This window comes from Salmo salar, chromosome ssa17, assembly GCF_905237065.1.
Source record: "Salmo salar chromosome ssa17, Ssal_v3.1, whole genome shotgun sequence".
NCBI lineage: Eukaryota > Metazoa > Chordata > Actinopteri > Salmoniformes > Salmonidae > Salmo > Salmo salar.
In genome coordinates, this window is record NC_059458.1 from 42,744,550 (window position 1) to 42,761,416 (window position 16,867).

Genomic DNA, 16,867 nt, shown 5'->3' on the forward strand with positions numbered 1-16,867 from the left:
CCACATCATTCTGTTGTTGGGGTACGACCACATCATTCTGTTGTTGGGGTACGACCACACCATTCTGTTGTTGGGGTACGACCACACCATTCTGTTGTTGGGGTACGACCACACCATGCTGTCGTTGGAGTACGACCACACCATTCTGTTGTTGGGGTACGTCCACACCATTCTGTTGTTGGGGTACGACCACACCATTCTGTTGTTGGGGTACGACCACACCATTCTGTTGTTGGGGTACGACCACACCATTCTGTTGTTGGGGTACGACCACACCATTCTGTTGCTGGGGTACGACCACACCATTCTGTTGTTGGGGTACGTCCACACCATTCTGTTGTTGGGGTACGACCACATCATTCTGTTGTTGGGGTACGACCACACCATTCTGTTGTTGGGGTACGACCACATCATTCTGTTGTTGGGGTACGACCACACCATTCTGTTGTTGGGGTACGTCCACACCATTCTGTTGCTAGGGTACGTCCACACCATTCTGTTGCTAGGGTACGTCCACACCATTCTGTTGCTAGGGTACGTCCACACCATTCTGTTGCTAGGGTACGTCCACACCATTCTGTTGTTGGTGTACACCCTCACCAATCCAACACAGAAAAGTAGCTTTTTAACAAACGTAATTTTTGGGGCGAAATAAAAGACGTTGTCAGTCATATTGTAGTTAATGACAGGTGATATTTGATAGAGATCTGAGGTAGCGCTGGTCGGTTTCTGATGTTGGTTGTCAGGGTTGTAATTTTAGCAAACAACACAAAACCTCACAACCTCTTAATATCCTTCTCCAGCTCTCCTCATTCAGCTAACCTTTCCTAGTAGCCTGAGTGTAATTGTTGCTGAACGGGTGGTGGTTGATAAGGATGGTGTGTATACTGGTTGTGGGGGTGATACTGGGTGGTACCCTCCAAGCAGCCAGCCAGCCAGCCAGCCGTGGCTAACAAGCATCATATGTTAATTATACAGGAGATCACAGGCAGGGCGCACTCAGACACTAACAGATACAGAGACGCATGACTGGAAGGCCAAAATGATGGGGGACTGGTAACACCACCCCCCCACCCAATCCCCTTCCCTCTATACATGTAAATCTCACTCCATACCCTCACCTCAACTACAGACACCAACACAAGCAAATTACTTTATGCAAGGTCTCCCCGCCCCACCCCTCTCACCCCCTCCCCATGGCCCTAGGACGTGTCATCCAGTACCCCCATGGTGTGTCTTCCTGTCCCTGCCCTCCATCCCTCCATCCTTGCCCCCAGGCCTGGCCCCAGAGGACATTGATTTAGCTGTACCTCTAATTACTGCTTATATTCTATTCAAGGCCGTGGAGAGGAGAGGAGAGGAGAGGAGAGGAGAGGAGAGGAGAGGGGAGGGGAGGGGAGGACAGGACAGGACAGGAGAGGAGAGGAGAGGAGAGGAGAGGAGAGGAGAGGAGAGGAGAGGAGAAGGGAGGGGAGGGGAGGGGAGGAGAGGGGAGGAGAGGAGAGGAGAGGAGAGGCTGAGTCTACAGATGAGGCCTTGCTGCCAGATCCTGTCAATACTACAGCTACAACAACACAGGGTCCATCTGCCTCCCACAAACACAGATTTACAACAACACAGGGTCCAGAGAGCAGCCTGTTGGACTACATGACGTCTTTCTCCCTGCCTCCCTGCTATTTTAGTGGTGAAAGACTATATTGCGTCACAAATATAGCATTTGAATGACGGTCTGTCAGAGAGAGGGATAACCCCATGTACCCAGTTGTTATTTGTTTTGGTATTTATTTATTTACCTTTATTTAACTAGGCAAGTCAGTTAAGAACAAATTCTTATCTACAATGACGACCTAGCCCGGCCAAACCCGGATGACGTTGGGCCAATTGTGCACACAACTGTCATGGCCGGTTGTGATACAGCCTGGATACGAACCAGGGTCTGTAGTAACGCCTCTAGCACGGAGCCTTAGACCACCGCGCCACTCGGGAGACAGGGAGTTATGCAGTGTGTTTATCAGGACATTAATAAGATATGTAGGAACAGAACAGGTCAGGCAGTGTGTTTATCAGGACATACAAACACCAGATTTTCTGCAGTTTTTTTATATAATGGTGAACAGCCTCTAGTGAAGATGAGGTCAAGCATATTGCCTGCCGTCTGAGTGGGAGGTGACTGGGAAAGGGTGAGGTCATAAGAGGAAAGGAGTGGAAAGAAAGAAGGAGAAATTTGTGAATTGAAGTCGAAGGTGTTGGGAGGTTAAAATTGCCCAGTACGATGAGCGGTGAACCATCGTCGGGAAATAATCTTATCAAGGTGTGAAACTCATTGAGGAACTCTCCAAGGGCACCTAGTGGGAAAAAAGATGACAACAATGTTAAGCTTGAGTGGACAAGTGACAAGTGGAATTCAAAGGACTACGGGTGTGAGAGGGAGAGAAAGAGAAAATCTCCACTGAGTAGCCCTGTGCCAACACTGCAACGACCAGATGCTCTCAGACATCGTCAGATGACGAGAGAGCAGCTGGAGTAGTAGTGTTCTCCGGGGCCAAAAGTCAGGGCCAAAAAAAGTCTAGGGACTGAAGGGCAATATAGGCTGAGATGAACTCAGCTTTATTGACAGAATATTGGCAGTTCCAAAGGCTGCCGGAGACCAGGAATTCCACATGGGTTGTGTGCGCAGGGTACACTAAATTAGAAGGGTTGTAACCACGGGGTGGGGAGCAGCTGTAAAACTCACAGGGAGAGGAGAGAACTGGGATAGAAGGCACACGTACTTGCCAAAGCTACAAAATAACAAAATGAGATCATCAGAAAAACTCTTAAGTAAGATATTCAAGTGAGAAAGTGGTGTGGAGCCTTCCTTTTCTTTCCTTCCTCAATTTACTCCATTTTGAATGCAGAGCCTCCAGAAAGTATTCATACCCCTTGACTTACTCCACATTTTTCTGTGTTACAGCCTGAATTCCAAATGGTTTACATTTATTTTTTGTCTCACCCATCTACCCATAATAACAACGTGAACAATTTGTTTTTTAGACAAAATAGCAACTTTTTTTTTTTTTTAAGGAAATACTGAAAAATCGAATATTTATATGATTATTCAATACATGTTAGAATCTCATTTGGCAGTGATTACAGCTGTGAGTCTTTCTGGGTAAGTCTCTAAGAGCCTTGCACACTTAGATTGTACAATATCCGCCCATGATTCTTTTCTAAATTCTTTAAGCTCTGTCAAATTGGTTGTTGATCCTTGCTTGTTTTGTCACGTAAACAAAAATATTTGGCAAACTATTAGAATTTTATCAACCGAGGAAATGGCGGAGCAATTTCTGCATATTGCACCTTTGACGATGACAAGCATACCCATAACATGATGCAGCCACCATTATGATTGAAAATATGGAGAGGGGTACTCAGTAATGTGTTGTGTTGGATTTGCCCTAAACGTAACACTTTGTATTCATGACAAAAAGTATATGGCTTTGACACATTTTTTGCAGTATTACTTTAGTGCCTTGTTGCAAACAGGATGTATGTTTTGGAATATTTGTTATTCTGTACAGACTTCCTTCTTTTCCCTCTGTCATTTATGTTAGTATTGTGGAGTAACTACAATGTTGTTGATCCATCCTCAGTTCTCTCCTATCACAGCCATTAAACCCATGGTGAAATCCCTGAACGGTTTCCTTCCTTTATGGAAACTATATCTTTGTAGTTACCGGGTGTATTGATACACCATCCAAAGTGTAATTAATAACTTCACCATGCTCAAAGGGATGATCAATGTAATTTGATTTTTATTTTTTTTACCCGTCTACCAATAGATGCCCTTCTTTGCGAGGTATTGGGAAACCTCCCTGGTCTTTGTGGTTGAATCTGTGTTCGAAAATTCACTGCTCGACTGAGGGACCTTACAGATAAACTGATGAGGTCATCATTAGAAAATCATGTTAAACACTATTATTGCGCAACTTATTATGAGACTTGTTAAGCAAATAATTACTCGTGAAGTTATTTAGGCTTGCCATAACGAAGGGGTTGAATACATATTGACACAAGACATTTCAGCATTTTTTTCTTAACTTGTAATTTTTTTTTTTTTTATAACATAATTCCACTTTGACATTATTAGGTAAGTGCAAAAAAATACAAAATAAATTAAAAAAACGCAAATTTAATCCATTTTAAATTCAGGCTGTAACACAACAAAATGTGGGAAAAAGTCAAGAAGTGTGAATACCATGTGATGGATCTGTAACTCCACAGAACAACTCGGCAGAATGTCTTTTGTTTCGCCCCGACAACACCGGCGCTTTACCCATCACACCTATGGGGTTCAGGAAGTGTAAGACGTACAATAGTCTGACTATTAGTGTGGGTTTACAGGCCGGACATTCGCTGTTCTCCCCTTTACAGGAGCAGCATCACAGACAAGAAAACACAGACCGATGAACGACTGCTATCAGATTACCTTCTAATTGAAACACACAACAGCAGCCATGACAACAGCCCATATCGACCATCTCTGAAGTTGTTGACGATGACCATCGTTCTCATACCAAGGTCAGGAGTTAGATGTAATACATGGTTTGGGGTTTAGGATTGGGCCAAGATTTTGGCCTAATTGTGCGGCCGACGTGAAAAGGCTAGCTTATTTAGCCGGTACGCTACTAGCGTTCAATCGGTGAGAACTTGAAGTAGTTGTTTTCCATTTGCTCTGAATGCGGAGTGACAGGTGTCAATGTGTTCGGAGGGTTCCTGGTTGAAGCCCAGGTTGGGGGGGGGTCGAGGAGAGGGACGGAAGCAACACCGCTACACAGGATTCTGGGCCTCTGAGCATCTCTCTCGTGTCATCTGTTTGTCGACGGATGAACACAACGGAACGGGGGGAAAAAAACCCAGCCATGCCACTCCTGTCCACCGCTCCGGGGCGCCAGGGTTCCAGGGTCACGGGGGGAGAATGCCCTCGACTTCATCATCAATGGCACCCTATTCCCGATATAGTGCACTACTTTTGACCAGAGTCATATGGCACTATATAGAGAATAGGGTGCCGTTTGTGACGAATCCCCTGACTTCCTCTCCTTTTGACCCAGGCAGAACAAAGAGGCTGTGAAGAACAGAAACCCCCTGCAGTTTACTCTCCTCCGTCGGTTAAATCGGTCATTACTCTCCCTTTTTCAGCCCCAGCTCAGCGCAGACAGCCTGTCAACACAATAGAGAGAGAGAGAGATAATACATCTAATACATGTATAATACATCTCTAATAAGTAAAACCATCTAATACATGTAATACATCTATAATACATCTATAATACATCTCATGTCTCTATAATACATCTAATACATCTAATGCATCTATAATACATCTATAAAACATCTAATACATCTAATACATTTAATACATCTAATGCATCTATAATACATCTATAATACATCTAATAAATCTATAATACATCTATAATACATATATAATACATCTAATACATCTATAATACATCTCTAATACATCTAATACATCTAATACATCTAATAAATCTATAATACATCTATAATACATATATAATACATCTAACACATCTATAATACATCTCTAATACATCTAATACATCTAATGCATCTATAATACATCTAATACATCTATAATACATCTATAATACATATATAATACATCTAATACATCTCTAATACATCTATAATACATCTATAATACATCTATAATACATCTAATACATCTAATACATCTAAAACGTCTATAATACATCTAAAACATCTAATGCATCTATAATACATCTCTAATACATCTAATACATCTAATTCATCTATAATACATCTATAATACATCTAATAAATCTATAATACATATCTAATACATCTAATACATCTAAAACATCTATAATACATCTATAATACATCTCTAATACATCTCTAATACATCTAATAACTCTATAATACATCTAATACATATATAATACGTCTAATACACAAAATATATTTATAAAGCATATAATAAATATATATTATATCTAATACATATATAAAACATCTATAATACATCTAATACACCTACAATACATCTAACACATGTAACACATCTAATAAATCTAATACATCTAAAACATATAATAGATATAATACATATAATACATCTAATACATCTATAATACACCTACAATACATCTAACACATGTAACACATCTAATAAATCTAATACATCTAGTACATATAATAGATATAATACATATAATACATCTAATATACCTAATACATATAATACATCACTAATACATCTAATACATATAATACATATAATACATCTATAAAACATTTCTAATACATTTCTAATACATCTATAATACATCTCTAATACATCTCCAATACATCTAATATACATCTAATACATCTAATACACATATAATACATCTACAATACATCTATAATACATCTCCAATACATCTAATATACATCTAATACATCTAATACATCTAATACACATATTATACATCTATAATACATCTATAATACGTCTAATACATCTATAATACATCTATAAAACATCTCTAATACATCTAATATATCTATAATACATACATAATACATCTATAATACATCTAATACAGCTAATATACATCTAATACATCTAATACGTGTAATACATCTATAATACATCTAATACATCTATAATACATCTAATATATCTAATACATCTAATATATCTAATACATCTAATAACGCTGTAATACATCTAATACATCTATAATACATCTATACTACATCTCTAATACATCTATAAAACATCTCTAAGACATCTAATACATCTATAATACATATATAATATATGTATAATACATCTATAATACATCTATAATACATCTAATACATCTAATATACCTCTATAATACATCTATAATAATCTATAAAACATCTCTAATACATCTAATACATCTATAATACATCTAATATATCTATAATACATACATAATACATATATAATACATCTAATACATCTATAATACATATAATACATCTATAATACATCTAATACATCTAATACATGTAATACATCTATAATACATCTAATACATCTATAATACATCTATAATACATCTAATACATCTACAATACATCTAATACATGTAATACATGTAATACATCTATAATACATCTAATACATCTCTGATACATCTATAATACATCTAATACATCTATAATACATCGAATACATGTAATTAATCTATAATACATATAATACATCTATAATACATCTAATATATCTAATACATCTAATAACTCTATAATACATCTAATACATCTATAATACATGTAATATATCTAATACATCTAATAACTATATAATACATCTAATACATCTCTAATACATCTATAATACATCTATAATACATCTAATATATATAATACATCTAATAACTCTATAATACATCTAATACATCTATGATACATCTATAATACATCTGTAATACATCTATAATACATCTAATATACATCGATAATACATCTATAAAACATCTATAATACATCTAATATACATCTATAATACATCTATAATACATCTATAATACATCTAATATACATCTATAATACATCTAATATACATCTATAATACATCTAATACATCTATAATACATCTAATATATCTAATACATCTAATAACTATATAATACATCTAATACATCTCTAATACATCTATAATACATCTATAATACATCTAATATATATAATACATCTAATAACTCTATAATACATCTAATACATCTATGATACATCTATGATACATCTGTAATACATCTAATATACATCTATAATACATCTAATACATCTATAATACATCTAATATATCTAATACATCTAATAACTCTATAATACATCTAATACATCTCTAATACATCTGTAATACATCTATAATACATCTAATATATCTAATACATCTAATAACTCTATAATACATCTAATACATCTCTAATACATCTATAATACATCTATAATACATCTAATATACATCTATAATACATCTATAATACATCTAATATACATCTATAATACATCAATAATACATATAATATACATCTATAATACATCTATAATACATCTAATATACATCTATAATACATCAATAATACATCTAATATACATCTATAATACATCTATAATACATCTATAAGGTCTATAATACATCTAATATATCTAATACATCTAATAACTCTATAATACATCTAATACATCTATAATACATCTAATATATCTAATACATCTAATACATCTATAATACATCTATAATACATCTAATATATCTAATACATCTAATAACTCTATAATACATCTAATACATCTCTAATACATCTATAATACATCTATAATACATCTATAATACATCTCTAATACATCTAATACATCTAATATACATCTATAATACATCTAATACATCTAATATACATCTATAATACATCTATAAGGTCTATAATACATCTATAATACATATAATATACATCTATAATCCAACTATAAGGTCTATAATACATCTAATATATCTAATACATCTAATAACTCTATAATACATCTAATACATCTATAATACATCTAATATATCTAATACATCTAATAACTCTATAATACATCTAATACATCTCTAATACATCTATAATACATCTATAATACATCTAATATATCTAATACATCTAATAACTCTATAATACATCTATACTACATCTCTAATACATCTATAAAACATCTCTAAGACATCTAATACATCTATAATACATATATAATATATGTATAATACATCTATAATACATATATAATACATCTAATACATCTAATATACCTCTATAATACATCTATAATAATCTATAAAACATCTCTAATACATCTAATACATCTATAATACATCTAATATATCTCTAATACATACATAATACATATATAATACATCTAATACATCTATAATACATCTAATACACCTAATACATGTAATACATCTATAATACATCTAATACATCTATAATACATCTAATATATCTAATACATCTAATATATCTAATACATCTAATAACTCTGTAATACATCTAATACATCTATAATACATCTATAATACATCTAATATATATAATACATCTAATAACTCTATAATACATCTAATACATCTATGATACATCTATAATACATCTGTAATACATCTATAATACATCTAATATACATCGATAATACATCTATAAAACATCTATAATACATCTAATATACATCTATAATACATCTATAATACATCTATAATACATCTAATATACATCTATAATACATATAATATACATCTATAATACATCTAATACATCTATAATACATCTAATATATCTAATACATCTAATAACTCTATAATACATCTAATACATCTCTAATACATCTGTAATACATCTATAATACATCTAATATATCTAATACATCTAATAACTCTATAATACATCTAATACATCTCTAATACATCTATAATACATCTATAATACATCTAATATACATCTATAATACATCAATAATACATCTAATATACATCTATAATACATCTATAATACATCTAATATACATCTATAATACATCAATAATACATCTAATATACATCTATAATACATCTATAATACATCTATAAGGTCTATAATACATCTAATATATCTAATACATCTAATAACTCTATAATACATCTAATACATCTATAATACATCTAATACATCTAATACATCTAATACATCTATAATACATCTATAATACATCTCATGTATCTATAATACATCTAATACATCTAATGCATCTATAATACATCTATAAAACATCTAATACATCTAATACATCTAATACATCTAATGCATCTATAATACATCTATAATACATCTAATAAATCTATAATACATCTATAATACATATATAATACATCTAATACATCTATAATACATCTCTAATACATCTAATACATCTAATACATCTAATAAATCTATAATACATCTATAATACATATATAATACATATAACACATCTATAATACTTCTCTAATACATCTAATACATATAATGCATCTATAATACATCTAATACATCTATAATACATCTATAATACATATATAATACATCTAATACATCTCTAATACATCTATAATACATCTATAATACATCTATAATACATCTAATACATCTAAAACGTCTATAATACATCTAATACATCTAATGCATCTATAATACATCTCTAATACATCTAATACATCTAATTCATCTATAATACATCTATAATACATCTAATAAATCTATAATACATATCTAATACATCTAATACATCTAAAACATCTATAATACATCTATAATACATCTCTAATACATCTCTAATACATCTAATAACTCTATAATACATCTAATACATATATAATACGTCTAATACACAAAATATATTCATAAAGCATATAATAAATATATATTATATCTAATACATATATAAAACATCTATAATACATCTAATACACCTACAATACATCTAACACATGTAACACATCTAATAAATCTAATACATCTAAAACATATAATAGATATAATACATATAATACATCTAATACATCTATAATACACCTACAATACATCTAACACATGTAACACATCTAATAAATCTAATACATCTAGTACATATAATAGATATAATACATATAATACATCTAATATACCTAATACATATAATACAAATAATACATCTAATACATATAATACATCTATAATACATCACTAATACATCTAATACATATAATACATATAATATACATCTAATATACATCTATAATACATCTATAATACATCTATAAGGTCTATAATACATCTAATATATCTAATACATCTAATAACTCTATAATACATCTAATACATCTATAATACATCTAATATATCTAATACATCTAATACATCTATAATACATCTATAATACATCTTATATATCTAATACATCTAATAACTCTATAATACATCTAATACATCTCTAATACATCTATAATACATCTATAATACATCTCTAATACATCTAATACATCTAATATACATCTATAATACATCTAATACATCTAATATACATCTATAATACATCTATAAGGTCTATAATACATCTATAATACATATAATATACATCTATAATACATCTATAAGGTCTATAATACATCTAATATATCTAATACATCTAATCACTCTACAATACATCTAATACATCTATAATACATCTAATATATCTAATACATCTAATAACTCTATAATACATCTAATACATCTCTAATACATCTATAATACATCTATAATACATCTAATATATCTAATACATCTAATAACTCTATAATACATCTAATACATCTCTAATACATCTCTAATACATCTATAATACATCTATAATACATCTAATACATCTATAATACATCTAATATATCTAATACATCTAATAACTCTATAATACATCTAATAAATCTCTAATACATCTCTAATACTTCTATAATACATCTAATATATCTAATACATCTAATAACTCTATAATACATCTAATATATCTAATACATCTAATAACTCTATAATACATCTAATACATCTATAATACATCTATAATACATCTATAATACATCTAATATACATCTATAATACATCTATAATACATCTATAATACATCTAATATACATCTATAATACATATATAATACATCTATAATACATCTAATATACATCTATAATACATCTATAAGGTCTATAATACATCTATAATACATATAATATACATCTATAATACATCTATAAGGTCTATAATACATCTATAATACATATAATATACATCTATAATACATCTATAATACATCTATAAGGTCTATAATACATCTGTAATACATCTAATACGTCTATAATACATCTAATACATCTATAATACATCTACAATACATCTATAATACATCTATAAAGTCTATAATACATCTATACAGTCTATAATACATCTATAATACATCTGTAATACATCTAATACGTCTATAATACATCTATACAGTCTATAATACATCTCTAATATGGCCCTCGACTGTCCCTCGTCTGTCTCCTGTGTGTCCCTCTGATTGGCAGCTTAAGTAAGGTGTCATTTCCACTCCGCTGATAAAAATATATTCCTCCACACATACATAAACCCGCACCACACACTGACACACACGCACACACACGCACACACACACACACACACACACACACACACACACACACACACACACACACACACACGCACGCACGTACGCACGTACGCACGCACGCAAACCACTACAGCGTCAAATTGATTGTCTATCTCCATCACTTCCAGGCCAACAGGTCCAGACGAGGGAACGGTTGTAATGTAGAGAGAGAGAGGGGGAGCGTTAACGTTAAAACCTTAAATATGTTGGTTTGACGGTCCGTGGCGTCGCTAACCGTGACATATCATTACCCATAGACTTGACCTCTCCTGACCCCGACGTTGTCCTCGGCGGTGCGCGGAGCGGTGCAGAAACACGGTGGTGGAGACGGGTAACGGCTCTCAAACAACTAAATGAACAGCGGTCGCCGCAGCCGTGTGGCGACGCCTGGAACGATTTGATGAAAAGTAAAACTAATCATCTAGTCATCATGGAGATCAAACACACGGCGGGACCAATGATTAGGAAAAGCAATCTGATAAGCCTTGAAGAGACACCAGCACAGATATAATCATTTATAGATTAAAAATACCCCTCCCTCCTCCTCCTCCTCCTCCTCCTCCTCTCCCCCTCTCCTCCTCCTCCTCCTCCTCCTCGTTCCCCTTTTCCTCCTCCTCTCCTTTCCTCCTCCACCTGCTCCTCCTCTTCTCCTCTTCTCTCCCTCTCCTCTCCTCTCCTCCTCCTCCTGCTCCTCCTCCTCCTCCTCTCCTCTCCTCCTCTCCTCCTCTCCTCTCCTCCTCCTGCTCCTCCTCCTTCTCCTCCTCTCCTCCTCTCCTCCTCCTCCTGCTCCTCCTCGTTCCCTTTCTCCTCCTCTTCTCCTCTCCTCTCCTCCTCCTCCTCCTCTCCTCCTTCTCTTCTCCTCTCTTCTCCTCTCCTCCTCTTCTCCTCTCCTCCTCCCCCCTGCTCCTCCTCATTCCCCTTCTCTTCTCCTCTTCTTCTCCTCTCCTCATCCTCCTGCTCCTCCTCGTTCCCCTTCTCCTCCTTCTCCTTTCCTCATCTCCTCCCCTTCCTACCATCCACTCTACCTACCTTTCCCTCAAAGTTCAAGCTAGAAAGCGGAACAGTAATTGTATTTAGTTATTTCTCTAGTATGGTGTATCTTTACATGGCGGAAGATGGCAGTTTTTCTCCTCTTCCTCCTGCTCCTCCTCTTCCTCCTGCTCCTCCTCCTCCTCCTCCACCTCATCTCCTCCTCTCCCCTCCTTTAGTTGGAGGAGAATGGCAGTCTCTCTCCTCTTCCCCAAAACAAAGCAGTGTTTCCAGCACGTTAGTCAAAGGGGAAGACGACGTAACCTCGTCAAGATTAATTTCTATTATATTCCATTAATATCAAAAGACACAATATTCAAATTGTTCTTCTTCAATCCCCCCCCATCCCTCCGCCACCCCGACTCTCCCTCTCTCATACCCATGACAGAATAACCTGACGATCATATAAAGCTTTTTATATTGTATCATTATATGTATTTTATATTATATCATTATATAGTACAAAAATGCCCTCCGTCTCAACAAAGGATGTCCATTTGCATTTCTGATATATCTGTGTGTTCTTTAATCTAAGACGGTAACAGCCTTGTGTTTCACTAGAACAATATGGTCTGTAATTACAACAGACAGACAGACAGACAGCCAGCCAGCCTGGCAAACAGGACACTCAGTTAGATTGTCTTCCATTTGAAGCTGACACGTGAACTCATAGCAGAGGTCAAACCAATCTCTCTACTACAGTCTAGTCTCTGCTGCTGCCAATGATGAAATTATACCGTCGTTGAATGACAAAGTTCTGGAAACTACGGCAAGTAATCAGGGACAAATTAAGTAGTGAACAGAACGTTTCAAGTGTCTGAAACCCCAACCCCCCCCTTTTAAAACTTGAGTTCCGACCGTTGTCGGGACTCCCAGGAGTAACAGAATAAAATGTTTAAAAAAAAGATGATTTACGATAACCGTGAAGACACTCAAGACTAAAACAATTATCTACAGATGCCCAGAGCTACTTAAGCAAATAAAGAGAAAAATAAATAGCTGCTATGTAATGTTTGATACGCCGAGAAACATAACGTAATAACACGCTGCTGTTTCCACAGAGTGGACTGGAATGAAATTACAGGTCCCAGGTGTCTCTGTAATGAAACGGCGGAGGAACGGGAATATGGACCTCTAATGCAGTTTGTCATCATAAGGACATATTCACATGCTTGTCCTAAACTTTACCTCAGCGATCAATGCAGGGATAGAACGAAACAAATAGTGCCATCCATCCACGACAGGAGATCGTGGCTTTGTGATTCCGTTAGGACAGGACTGGACAGGAACAAGCAAATACTAGATAAATAAAATGTTAGAAGGTTTTTTTTATTCCTTCGTAAAATGTTGTGAAATGGATCAAGATGGAGTGACATTTAAAACCTGTTAGGGCTAGGGGGCAGTATTGACACGGCTGGATAAAAAACATACCCGATTTAATCTGGTTACCACTCCTACCCAGTAACTAGAATATGCATATACTTATTACATATGGATAGAAAACACCCTAAATTTTCTAAAACTGTTTGAATGGTGTCTGTGAGTATAACAGAACTCAAATGGCAGGTCAAAACCTGAGAGATTCCTTTACAGGAAGTGGCCTGTCTGACCATTTCTTGAACTTCTTTTCCATCTCTATCATTTACTAAGGATCTCTGCTCTAACGTGACACTTCCCACGTCGTCCATAGGCGCTCAGAGCCCGGGAAAAAACAGAATGTCGTCATTCCAGCCCCAGGCTGAAACACATTATCGCCTTTCTCAAGTGGCCGATCAAGGGACACTGGGCTTATGCGCATGACCCGACCGCCCCCGCCTTTGGGATTTTTTCCTCTGTTTGCCGAAAAGGAGATTCCCTGTCGGAATATTATCGCTTTTCTACGAGAAAAATGCCGTAAAAATTGATTTTAAACAGCGGTTGACATGCTTCGAAGTACGGTAATGGAATATTTAGAATTTTATTGTCACGAATTGCGCCATGCCGCGACACTTCTTTACTATTTCGGATAGTGTCTGGAACGCACGAACAAAACGCCGCTATTCGGATATAACGATGGATTATTTTGGACCAAACCAACATTTGTTATTGAAGTAGCAGTCCTGGGAGTGCATTCTGACGAAGACAACAAAAGGTAATCAAACTTTTATAATAGTAAATATGATTATGGTGAGTGCTAAACTTGCCGGGTGTCTAAATAGCGAGCCCGTGATGCCTGGGCTATGTACTTAGAATATTGCAAAATGTGCTTTCACCAAAAAGCTATTTTAAAATCGGACATATCGAGTGCATAGAGGAGGTCTGTATCTATAATTCTTAAAATAATTGTTATGCTTTTTGTGAACGTTTATCGTGAGTAATTTAGTAAAATGTTAGCGAATTCCCCGGAAGTTTGCGGGGGGTATGCTAGTTCTGAACGTCACATGCTAATGTAAAAAGCTGGTTTTTGATATAAATATGAACTTGATTAAACAAAACATGCATGTATTGTATAACATAATGTCCTAGGGTTGTCATCTGATGAAGATCATCAAAGGTGAGTGCTGCATTTAGCTGTCTTCTGGGTTTTGGTGACATTATATGCTGGCTTGAAAAATGGGTGTCTGATTATTTCTGGCTTGGTACTCTGCTGACATAATCTAATGTTTTGCTTTCGTTGTAAAGCCTTTTTGAAATCGGACAGTGTGGTTAGATTAACGAGAGTCTGTTATACTCACAGACACCATTCAAACAGTTTTAGAAACTTTAGGGTGTTTTCTATCCAAAGCCAATAATTATATGCATATTCTAGTTACTGGGCAGGAGTAGTAACCATATTAAATCGGGTACGTTTTTTATCCAGCCGTGTCAATACTGCCCCCTAGCCCTAACAGGTTCAGACAGTGTTGACATCCCAAATAGCAGCTTATATAACAGACAGTGTTGACATCCCAAATAGCAGCCTATATAACAGTGAGTGTTGAGGTCCAGATCATTGGTTCCTCTACTGACAGATCAGATACCACCAGACTCCATGATGGTGAGGTCCAGATCATTGGTTCCTCTACTGACAGACTAGACACAGCACCACCAGACTCCATGATGGTGAGGTCCAGATCATTGTGTTCCTCTACTGACAGATCAAACACCACCAGACTCCATGATGGTGAGGTCCAGATCATTGTGTTCCTCTACTGACAGATCAGACACCACCAGACTCCATGATGGTGAGGTCCAGATCATTGTGTTCCTCTACTGACAGACCAGACACCAGCACCACCAGACTCCATGATGGTGAGGTCCAGATCATTGTGTTCCTCTACTGACAGATCAGACACCACCAGACTCCATGATGGTGAGGTCCAGATCATTGGTTCCTCTACTGACAGACTAGACACAGCACCACCAGACTCCATGATGGTGAGGTCCAGATCATTGTGTTCCTCTACTGACAGACCAGACACCACCAGACTCCATGATGGTGAGGTCCAGATCATTGGTTCCTCTACTGACAGACTAGACACAGCACCACCAGACTCCATGATGGTGAGGTCCAGATCATTGTGTTCCTCTACTGACAGATCAGACACCACCAGACTCCATGATGGTGAGGTCCAGATCATTGGTTCCTCTACTGACAGACTAGACA